Here is a 10,880-nt window from a genome sequence, read left to right on the forward strand (position 1 = left end):
AAATACCCCCAACCATAGAGAGATGCTGGTGAATTACACAGCGTGAGAAAAGAAGGATGGTGGGGAAAGACTCGTAGCAAGTCAAGAAGAGCTATAACAACTCTGCCAGATGATCGTAACAGAAAAGAAAATGTTGGTTGCCCTGAGCTCAAGTGTATGGAAATCACACTTCTCCTAGATAAAAACTACCTATAAAAATTACCCAAAGCTGTGACTATTTACTCCTGCAACAGAACAAGATTCTGGCAACTGTCAGAAGCCAGGAAGAGGAATATGCCCTGAAGCTGAGTCCAATCGCTGCTCTCGTGCAGGGTGGGTGGCAGCTAAGCCCTCCAAGATGCTCTGTTCCTCTTGGCCAACAGGAGAGAATATTAGGGCTTGCCCAAACAGGCCCCAACAAGGCACTTTTATTTAGTTTCTAGCATGATTAATCTAATTTGTTTTAGGTTCTGGGAAACTGGCTATACTACAAGGTAACTTCCTGGAAACTTATGAAAACTTACATCCAAAAATTCTTGTGCAAATTAGACATTAATGGGCCAATTGTACATATTTCAAATCAGCAAACTGCTACATAGGTGAAACTGATCTATTTAGAAAAGGCTTAGAATTTAGAATAAATTAGGTTTCAGGAAAATAGTACACATTCTTTTTAACCTTTCTTTCCCAGGCTCACTTTTAAGGGATCATTGGGATTCCCCACTAAGAAAGCAACTGTATTTATCATCAGAAGGGTATTATCAGATGGCACTCCCATCTGCTGATGTGTTAGGATTTTAAAGGATTCACTAATCTTGGAGAAGCCTCTCTCTTAGACTGGTTTCTGTGTTGGGAGTGCAGGCAGTGGGAGAGTCCCAGAGGTGGGGCATAGCTCTGGAGTAGAAGCACCCAGTCCTGCAGAAGTGAAGGGCAGAAAGGGAGCAGAGCTCGCAACAGAGAAAATAGATTCCTAGATGAATTAAATCCTTACCCTAAGGAAACATGGCCCATGAGCTGATAAGAAAGCCAGTTTAAAAAGCTTCATCTTCTGATTCGTGGTCCACAGCCATCCCAATTCTGCAGTGTAGGTAATCTGTTTGGGTAGTTCCAACCGGTTCAATTTTAGAAGCCATCACTAGAGGCCTGTTTTCAGATTGAAACTGGTCCAACCAGGTAGTTTTAGGACATAGGTTTCCAACCCAGGACTTCATATGCCATCCTTGTCCTCCAAAATCCAGAAACTTTAAAAAAAATAGTTATTTCTATCTTCTAAGAGTGGATTGTAAACCCAAACCAAACCTCTAAAAGGAGCCACAGACCAAGGCCTTCTCTACTTACCCTAGACCTCTTAGCTGTAGGTAGAAATAATGTAGGCTTTTCAGATGCTTAAAAACATATCACACTCGGGAGGAGACGGCTCCAGATAAGATCTTTTGGCAGGTGCCTATTAGGCTCAGTTCCGTGGCTTTCCTCCAAGATGATTTTACTTTTAAACAGCATCAAATGTTATGCTGTAGCCTTGCTAGGAATATAGCAGGTACAAAACAGCTTTCTTTTATTTCATAAAGAACACAAGTTTAACCTTTTTTTCTTGTCTCTGAAATAACTCAAAATGGAATTCTCTTTACAGTGGAGCTTTGTTTTAAAGAAAGATCTTTCTCACCTGTATACATGCTGTGAGCAGGAGATTGTTTAAAAATCTTTGACAATATTAAATGAGGGATGCAGTGCTTATTAAAATTATTCCTTATTTTTGTTCAGATGCATAGTCCAAGCGACACAATGTTACAAACGAAGCCTTATAGTAGCTTCTATTTGAAAGATCTAATATTAAATGCAGTTATTTATTCTCATGATAATTAGTTTATTCACGTAAATTAACACTGTCCATGAGCTCCAGTTTCTTTTGGAAATCTATCAAAATATTTAGGAAAATTATTTGAGTGGTAAGTTGAATATTATCAGTCAATTTCTGATATCTGAGTGAAATACACAGAAGCATTAACATAGAGAAAACATATCTACCGTGAGAAGTTTGTTCTTAGCACAACCATGAGGATCAAGTTTGAAAAACACTCTCAGTTGGGACTATCTGTCCATAAGAACTGTAGGTCATCAAAATTATCTACCTGTCTGTGGCCCTCAGGTGGTGTCTGGTCATTGCAGCCATAGACTAGCTACAGAACTAGTTTTCCAAAAGCAGTTCATCTCAACCAGCTTCAAGATTAAATCGGAGGTTCAGATCAGATCCAATTTACCTGCGAAATCTCCATTCTAGCATCTAACAATGCACTGGAGTTGCTCAGTCTGTCTGTTAACTTGTCAACGTAAGTTCATTCAGCTAAGAAAACAGGTGAGTTTTAATCTCTTCTGTAAGGGCCATGACTATAATAAGCTCTGTATTGTGTTCACATGTATACAAACGCTCCAGTTCTAATTTGCTTTCCTTCAGTAGGATGTAAGCTTCACTGAGGGCAAGAACCTCTGGCTTGTTTGTTTGTTTGTTTTTCCCCACTGTCTTTTCTCAGAACCTAGAGCAGAGCCTGACATGTAGTAAGCACTCATTAAATATCTGGTAAGTAAATGAATGAATACTCAGACAGGGCATTACTGCTCCGTGCGGGTGGCTGGAGGATTCCACTCCCGCTATTGGGACACCCTGCTTGGTTACAATGCAAGGTGTGTATCCCTTTGGCTACCTCATTTTTTACTTTGGAGATGTGTTTCTAAAAGGCTGACATGGGTGCATCCTTTCCTCTAGTCATAAACAATAGAAGTAGACCAATGTCATGAACCTTGCTTTCAAGGAAAGAAAAAATGTGTCAAATGTTCTTGAACTTACCAGGGATACTATATCAGATGGTATAGCCAGGCAGCCAATACATCTTGCTTCATTTGATGTAGAAAAATATTCCCAGCAAATATTCTCTGTGGCTGGAGACTTCACAGATTTTGGAGGCAGAGAAAATCAGGAGGCCACTGGAAAATGGCCCTTCATTCCAACCAAGATGGCAGCCGAGGGCAGGAACATACACTCACCTGGGAGTGCTTTGGCTTCTCAACATTCCATGAACTAATATGAGTAACATCCACTTTCTATTATCTCTTGTTAGAGATATGAACACATTCAAGTTAAGAGCCAGAATCAGTTTGCTGCAGTTTTTCTACAAAGTTACCAAAAGAGATGGGAACAGAGCAACGACTGGTTGACTTTAGATCTCACTGCCTTAGTATAGAGCCTGGCATATTAACAGAGGCTGGCCAATGTGTATTGAATGCTAGAGTGACCAAGAAGTCCTGGTTTGCCTGGAACTTTCTCAATTTTAGTAGCAAAATGTTTATGTCTCAGGAAAATCCTCTGTCCAGGTAAAACTGGGACAGTTGGCCACTCTATTCAGGATGTCACAGTGATGCATGGATTTGGAGTTCAGGTCAGGTTGCCTCTTGTAAATCAGTGCAGTGTACCAAAATGCTGGGCATAAGTTTCTTTGTAAAAAGTGAACAAACAAAAATTGTTCTATTAAAACATCAACATATTTTTGAACTGTTTGAAAAATGCTTTGGTTCTTTCTTAAATACCTGTCAGAATAATCAGTTAGCTGGAAGACTAAAAAAGATGGTGAATAGAAAAGAACAGCATCAAATAAGAAGCATGACAAATGATTTTGGTTACAGAAGCAAACGTATTGCTTTCACTTCCCCCAACTGCTACCTGTCAAGTAACTTATTGGAGACATACTGGTCAGCACAATGGGATGAGGGTTATAGGCTGGATATGTTGATATGAAAAGATATTTTTTTTAAAAATGCTAGAAAATAAGGACCATTAAATATTTCCTTACTCTTCCTTTCAGAAACAAAAATAAATTTGTCTAAAGAAATATTCCATCATTGTTTTAAATACATTTTGCATGTTTAGAATTTCCCCCAATAAAATGCCACAGAGAATAATGTACATTTTAGAGTCCTAAACATATTTAATATACTGTTTTTACAACAGCTGTTGCTTTCACAGAACTTTAACCCTGCTGTGTAAATGCATCACCAGGAAAATACCCAAGTTGTCATGGAGACAACCTCAGCACAGAGCCCTTTGCTCCGTTGAACTGGTGTCAGCTTTCAGCCTCCCTGCATTCCAGTCTGGCATCAACCCCAGGCTATGGCTCAGACTTCATTAGAGGTACTGATGAAGGACAGCGAAGGAATCCGAGGCAATTACTAGAACTGTAAGACCTCTTTCCATCAACACACCTGATGGGAGAACTAAATATTAATTCCAGAGGGAGTGATGGTATTAATCAAGATTTTTTGGCATCTTCCTTCAAGAACCCTTGATAGACCCAGCTGTCTTTTCTTAGCTAATTTTAGGCCCATCCATTGTCTTAGCAGGGAGAGGTAACATTACAGCTGACATTTGGAAGATTATTTAAAGTATCATATGGCAAATGTTACAAGTGTAAGGCCAAATTTTCAGTGTTGCTAAGTTAGTGAAATTTCTAACACTCCTTGAAGAGAAGAACCACAGTTGCATTGAATCCTGCCTGCTGGTAATTCACGATAACATTTTCTAAAAAATGTTAAGTATTTTACTTCAAACAAAACCAAGCTCAAAGGGGTGGCACAAAAAATGATGGATATAGTAAAATGATGATCACACAGTTCTTGTAAAGTATTGCAGAACATAAACAAAATGAATATTCAGCCCGGGTAACCACTTTAGAAAGCAAATTAAAACAAAGTTTTCTAAAACAACTGTTTTGTGGTCTCATCAGTACATGTGAGTTATGTTTCTATTATCCCTGAAAAGTTCTTAAATTTGGTCACAGGAAGATTCAAAAATTGATTTATTTCATAAAACCTTGACATATATATGATTTATCCAAACAAAGCACTTTCTTGGTCATAAAGGAAATTTACCAAAATTGTTATCAGTGATCTACCCAGAAATCAAAGACACAAAATGAACTCAGTACCCCAATCATCCAATGGCCTTCTGTCGTGGCAAGACTAACAGGGAGCAGGCATTCACAAAGCTAAGTTCATGTTGAATTGACCTTAGACATCTGACCAAATCAAGTTTGCATTTGACCAAAGATGTGTGCATAAATAAATCTGAAATGTATGAAAATTGTCATGTTTAATAAACTGATTAAAAGCGGAGGAAGAGATGGAATTTTTTAATATGCTCTCTTACTGTTCACCTCCCATTTTTCACTCATTCAACGATGATTTACTAAGTACATATTGAGTTCCAGTGCCTGTACATGATGTATAATGATACATCTGTTAATAAGTGTGATATTGCTCTCTTGAAACTTACATTTTACTGAGCTGTTGTTCATTTGTCATGTATTTTTTCTCATATTGTGATATTTTTGCCTCTGTACTTCCATATTTACAAATTCCTTGAGATAAGAGGTGTACGACTAAAATAAGCTGTTTTTTAAATAGATGTTCTCCTTTAAATGAAATTACCACCAGAAAGAATTTACAGGGCATGCAAGAAATATAACTTTTCCAATTTTTAGTCCATTTTCTGATGATTAGATTTATGTCCCATTATGACTGCTTCCTTTTTCCAGGAGATTTGGCCCAGAAGGTCAGTATTATATAGACTTATTAACAAAAATCGTGTCAAAGAACAAAGGGATGACACAATTAAGGTTAGTTTAAATAATGTGACATAGGTGTTATTCCAAACAAGACATTTTAGAAATCAATGGCAGTGTAACAATTTTGAACTATTAAGCAATGTGTTTCTTGTCCTCTTTTAATACCTCACTTGTGGCTCTGTGGTCATTACCTTTGGGAAGACATGTGACAAAGCTAAAGCCAATAAAAATTAGATGACATGGTAGATGTATATCATGGAATGCTACGCAGCCATTAAAAACATGAAATCATGTCCTTTGCAGCAAAATGGATGCAGCTGGAGGTCATTATCTTCAGCAAATTAATGCAGAAACAGAAAAACCCCACATGTTCTCACTTATAAGTGGGAGCTAAATACTGGGTGCATATGGACACAAAGATGGCAACAATAGACACTAGGGACTATAAGGGAGAAAGGTAGGGAAGGGGGCAAGGGTTAAAAACCACCTATTGGGTTCTGTGCTCACTACCTGGGTGATGGGTTCAATCGTACCATAAACTTCTGCACCATACACTGTATTCCTGTAAAACCCTGCAAATGTTCCCCCTGAATCTAAAATAAAAGTTGAAATACAAAATAACCTGCTAGCATAATAATGACAGGATCAAATTCACACATAACAATATTAACCTTAAATGTAAACAGGCTAAATTCCCCAGTTAAAAGACACAGACTGGCAAACTGTATGAAGAGTCAAGACCTATCAGTGCGCTATCTTCAGGAGCCCTGTCTCACATGCAAAGACACACATAAGCTCAAAATAAAGGGATGGAGGAACATTTACCAAGCAAATGGAGAGCAAAAGAAAAAGCAGGGGTTGCAATTCTAGTCTCTGATAAAACAGACTTTAAACCAAGAAAGAGCAAAAAAGACCAAGAAGGGCATTATATAATGGTAAAGAGCTCAATGCAACAAGAAGAGTTAACTATCCTAAATACATAGGCACCCAATACAGGAGCACCCAGATTCATAAAGCAAGTTCTTAGAGACCAACAAAGAGACTTAGACTTCCACACAGTAATAGTGGGAGACTTTAACACCCCACTATCAATATTAGACAGATCAACGAGACAGAAAATTAACAAAGATATTCAGGACTTGAACTCAGCTCTGAACCAAGCTGACCTAATAGACATCTACAGAACTCTCCACCTCAAATCCACAGAACATACGTTCTTCTCAACACCACATTGTACTTATTCAAAAATTGACCACAAAATTGGAAATAAAACACTCCTCAGCAAATGCAGAAGAATGGAAATAATAATAAACAGTCTCTCAGACCACAGTGCAATCAAATTAGAACTCAGAATTAAGAAAGTCACTCAGAACCACACAACTACATGGAAACTGAACAACCTGCTCCTGAACGACTACTGGGTAAATAACAAAATGAAGGCAGAAATAAACAAGTTCTTTGAAACCAATGAGTACAAAGACACAACATGCCAGAATCTCTGGGACACAGCTAAAGCAGTGTTTAGAGGGAAATTTATAGCACTAAATGCCCACATGAGAAAGTGGGAAAGATCTAAAATCAACACTCTAACATCACAATTAAAACAACTAGACAAGCAAGAGCAAACAAATTCAAAAGCTAGCAGAGACAAGAAATAACCAAGCTCAGAGCAGAACTGCAGGAGATAGAGACACGAAAAACCCTTCAAAAAATCGATGAATCCAGGATCTGGTTTTTCGAAAAGATTGACAAAATAGATAGACTGCTAGGCAGACTAATAAAGAAGAAAGGAGAGAAGAATCAAACAGACACAATAAAAAATGATAAAGGAGATATCATTACTGATCCCATAGAAATACAAACTACCATCAGAGAGTACTATAAACACCTCTACACAAATAAACTAGAAAACCTAGAAGAAACAGATAAATTACTGGACACATAAACCCTCCCAAGACTAAATCAGGAAGAAGTTGAGTCCCTGAACAGACCAATTAGTTCTGAAATCGAAGGAGTAATTAATAGCCTACCAACCAAAAAAAGAGCACAAGACCAGAGGGATTCACAATCAAATTCTACCAGAGGTATGAAGAGGAGTTGGTACCATTCCTTGTGAAACTATTCCAAACAATAGAAAAAGAGGTGCTCCTCCCTAACTTATTTTATGAGGCCAGCATCATTCTGACACCAAAACCTGGCAGAGACACAATAAAAAAAAGAAAATTTCAGGCCAATATCCCTGATGAACATTGATGTGAAAAACCTCAATATAATACTGGCAAACCAAATCCAACAGCACATCAAAAAGCTTACCCAACATGATCAAGTTGGCTTTTTCCCTGGAATACAAGGTTAGTTCAACATAATCCATCACGTAAACAGAACCAATGACAAAAACCACGATTATCTCAATTGATGCAGAAAAGGCCTTTGATAAAATTCAACACTGCTTCATGCTAAAAACACTCAATAAACTAGGTATTGATGCAGTGTATCTCAAAATAATTAGAGCCATTTTTGACAAATCCATAGCCAATATCATACTGAGTGGGCAAAAGCTGGAAGCATTCCCTTTGAAAACTGGCATAAGACAATGATGCCCTCTCTCTCCACTCCTATTCAACATAGTGTTGGAAGTTCTGGCCAGGGCAATCAGGTAAGAGAAAGAAATAAAGGATATTCAAATAGGAAGAGAGGAAATCAAGTTGTCTCTTTGCAGATGACATGATTGTGTATTTAGAAAACTCCATCGTCTCAGCCCCAAAACTCCTTAAGCTGATAAGCAACTTCAGCAAAGTCTCAGGATACAAAATCAATGTGCAAAAATCATGAGTATTCCTATACACCAATAATAGACAAATAGAGAGCCAACTGATGAGCAAACTCCCATTCACAATTGCTACAAAGAGAATAAAACACCTAGGAATACAACTTGCAAGGGACCTAAAGGACCTCTTCAAGAAGAACTACAAACCACTACTCAAGAAAATAATAGAAGACACAAACAAATGGGAAAATATTCCATGCTCATGGATAAGAAGAATCAATATTGTGAAAATGGCCATACTGCCCAAAGTAATTTATAGATTCAATGCTATCCCCATCAAGATACCATTGACTTTCTTCACAGAATTAAAAACAAAACTACTTTAAATTTCATATGGAACTAAAAAAGAGCCTATATAGCCAAGAGAATCCTAAGCAAAAAGAACAAAGCTGGAGGCATCATGCTACTTAACTTCAAACTAGACTACAAGGCTTCAGTAAACAAAACAGCATGGTACTGATACCAAAATAGATATATAGGCAAACGGAACAGAACAGAGACCTGAGAAATAACACCACACATCTACAACCATCTAAACTTAACAAGCCTGACAAAAACAAGCAATGGGAAAGGATACTGTATTTAATAAGTGGTGTTGGGAAAACTGTCTAGCTATATGCAGAAAACTAAAACTGGACCCCTTCCTTACACCTTATACAAAAATTAACTCAAGATGGATTAAAGACTTAAACATAAGACCCAAAACCATAAAAACCCTAGAAGAAAACCCAGGCAATACCATTTAGGACATAGGCTTGGGCAAAGACTTTATGACTAAAACACAAAAAGCAATGGCAACAAAAGCCAAAATTGACAAATGGGATCTCATTAAACTGAAGAGCTTCTGCACAGCAAAAGGAACTATCATCAAAGTGAGCAGGCAACCTACACAATAGGAAAAAAATTTTGAAATCTATCCATCTGAAAAAGGGCTAATATACAGAATCTAAAAGGAACTTAAATAAATTTATAAGAAAAAAACAACCCCATCAAAAAGTGGGCAGAGGATATGAACAGACACTTCTCAAAAGAAGACATTTATGTGGCCAATAAATACATGGAAAAAAAGCCCATCATCACTGGTCATTAGAGAAACACAAATCAAAAAACTACAACGAGATGTCGTCTCACAACAGTTAGAATGGTGATAATTAAAAAGTCAGGAAACAACAGATGCTGGAGAGGATGTAAAGAAATAAGAACACTTTTGAACTGTTGGTGGGAGTGTAAATTAGTTCAGCCATTGTGGAAGACAGTGTGATGATTCCTCAAGGATCTAGAAATAGAAATAGCATTTGATCCAGCAATCCCATTGCTGGGTATATACCCAAAGGATTATAAATCATTCTACTCTAAACACACCAGCACATGTATGTTTACTGCAGCACTATTCACAATAGCAAAGACTTGGAACCAAGTCAATGCCCATCAGTGATAGACCAGAAGAAGAAAATGTGGCACATATATACCACGGAATACTATGAAGCTGTAAAAAAGAATGAGTTCATGTTCTTTTCAGGGATATGGATGAAGCTGAAAGGCACTATTCTCACAAACTAACACAAGAAGAGAAAACCAAACACTGCCTGTTCTCACTCATAAGTGGGAATTGAACAATGAGAACACATGGACATAGGGAGGGGAATATCACACACCGAGTCCTGTCAGGGGGTGGGGTACTAGGGGAGGGATAGCATTAGGAGAAACAGATAATACAGAAGATAGGTTGTTGGGTGAAGCAAACCACCATGGCACATGTGTACCTATGTAACAAACCTGCATGTTTTGCACCTGTGTCCCAGAACTTAAAGTATAATTTTTTTTAAGTCGAAATTTTAAAAACTGTAGAGAAATATGTTGTTTTCCTGGCATTGGCTTCCAAAATTCTGATCTTTTAGGGAGGTATAGAGGGCTCCCACAGAGAGAGAACACATTTGGAAAACACATGACTTTGAATAGAGCTTCTAAGATTCCCTCAGGCTTAAGGTGGGGGAGGGTTCATGGAATGAGATGAAGTGGAAGAGAGGAGGGTAGAGAGGTGGGAGGGGCTGTGAGACAGCCAGCTGGATTTACTAGAGACTGAGTGGAGGAATGTGGACCATCTCAACCAAAGGCCACCATAAGAGGCTTGATTAAGTGCCCAGGCACTGGGAGGACTAAGAGACCAAGTAATCAAAACATTACCCAGTGACAACTTAGCTGGAGTAGCACGTTTCTGAGTCTTTCCATTTTCTTTTTCCCTGTCTCACATACTGGGGAATTGGCTTAGTTACACTGTTGTAACCAGGAGCCCAAATTTTCCCTGGAGATTGATGTCTTACTTACAGTACTCACCTGTTGGGCATTGGCTGGAGACTCTCCTCTGTTGTCATCATTGTCCTCACTCGTGACAGCCCATGATGATATTCCAGTCACTGTCCGGGCCCCGCCTGGGTGAGCTGGCAAAAGGGGAATGGGATGCT

This window comes from Callithrix jacchus, chromosome 1 (assembly GCF_049354715.1).
Source record: "Callithrix jacchus isolate 240 chromosome 1, calJac240_pri, whole genome shotgun sequence".
In the NCBI taxonomy this organism is placed as follows: Eukaryota; Metazoa; Chordata; class Mammalia; order Primates; family Cebidae; genus Callithrix; species Callithrix jacchus.